Consider the following 1,821-nt stretch of genomic DNA (forward strand, 5'->3'; position numbering starts at 1 on the left):
GACGGGGTTTTGCCATGTTGGTCAGGCTGGTCTTGAACTCCTGAGATCAACCAATCCACCTGCCTTGACCTCCCAAAGTGCTGGGATTACAGGTGTGCGCTGCCACACCCAGCCAACATCTTAACCATTTTTAAGTGTACAGTTTAGTTTGTCTTGCAATACTGAATCTCTATACCCATTAAACAACAATACCCCACTTTTCCTCCCTTCAGTCCTTGGAAACCACCTTCTACTTTCTATCTCTATGAAGACAAGAGAACTCAAGGTACCTCATATCAGTGTAATTACACAGTATGTGACCTTTTGTGACTGGCTTATTTCACTTAGCATAGTGTTCTCAAGGTTCATCCATGTGGCATGTCAGAATTTCCTTCCTTTTCAAGGCTGAGTAATATTCCACTGCGTGGATATACCACCTTTTCTTTATCCATTTGGCCATTGATGGACACGTGGACTGTGTCCATCTTTTGGCTATTGTGAATCATGTTGGTATGAAAATGGATGTTCAAATATTGAAGACCTTCCTTTCAATTTTTCAGGGTCGGTGGGGGTTTATATCCAGGAATGACATTGCTGAATCATGTGGTAATTCCATTTTTAACTTTTTGAAGACCCGCCATACTGTTTTCCATAATGGCTGCACCATTTTACATTTTCCCCCACCGTCCACTAGCATGTTTCTAACTCCTAAGTTTGGTGATCTGGTTTCCAGGTATGGTGCCAAGGAGCAGCAGTACATTAGGAGGTGTTAGCAAGTAAAACAACAGGACAAAGTATCATCTGGCAATTTACTACTGAGAGACAAGAATTCCAAGAAGCAAAATTAGTACTAGATTATTACAATATTCAATCACGAGGCTTTCAGTGGTGTTTTGGAGATGCCATGAAAAAAGTTATGTTGATTTTTCATTGTACAAGGAGGCAGGCATCTATCTATTTCAGAAAGCCATCCATTGATTCTCAATTATGTAAGTATTGTCATACCTAATTTTGTTGTTTAAAAAACCAAGACTTCCATCAAATATGGTGAAATTTTCAGCCAGGCACAGTGGCTCATGCCTGTAATCTCAGCACTTCGGAAGGGTGAGGCAGGTGGATCATGGGGTCAGGCATTCAATACCGGCCTGGCCAACATAGTGAAACCCCGTCTTCACTAAAAAAAAATACAAAAAGTTAGCCAGGCATGGTGGCGGGAGCCTGTAATCCCAGCTACTTAGGAGGCGGAGGCAGGAGAATGGCTTGAACCTCGGAGGCGGAAGTTGCAGTGAGCCGAGATCACGCCACTGCACTCCAGCCTGGGTGACAGCACGAGGCTCCGTCTCAAAAAAAAAAAAAGTGAAATTTTCAAAGGACTGGTGGTCATTTTCATTTATCCAGAAATGTCATTTAGAGGGGATGTATCCCCTCCCTATGATGCCCCATTAGTGGGATGTTACTGCTTCCATATACAATAATGAATTATATGGATACCCTCTTGTATTAGTTCATTTTTGAAGTGAAAGTGAGAGCCGGAGGAGCACGAGCCAGAGAGGGGAGTCGCCACGCACTTTAAAACAACCCGATCTTGCGAGAACTAGCACCAAGGGGCTGGTGGTAAGCCATTCTGCCCCATGATCCAATCGCCTCTACCGGGCCCCACCACCAACACTGGTGATTACAGTTTGACATGAAATCTGGGCGGGGACACAGATCCAAACCATTTCACCTCCCAAATATAAAATGCGATAGTATAAGGACAAATACTAAGCTAAAATGATATTTTTAGTTCCTGGTGTTTGTGGCATTGTGAAATGTTTATTGATTAAGAAAAGAGGGAATCTG

The sequence above is a fragment of the Mandrillus leucophaeus genome, unplaced genomic scaffold, assembly GCF_000951045.1.
Source record: "Mandrillus leucophaeus isolate KB7577 unplaced genomic scaffold, Mleu.le_1.0 Scaffold474, whole genome shotgun sequence".
Taxonomy (NCBI): domain Eukaryota; kingdom Metazoa; phylum Chordata; class Mammalia; order Primates; family Cercopithecidae; genus Mandrillus; species Mandrillus leucophaeus.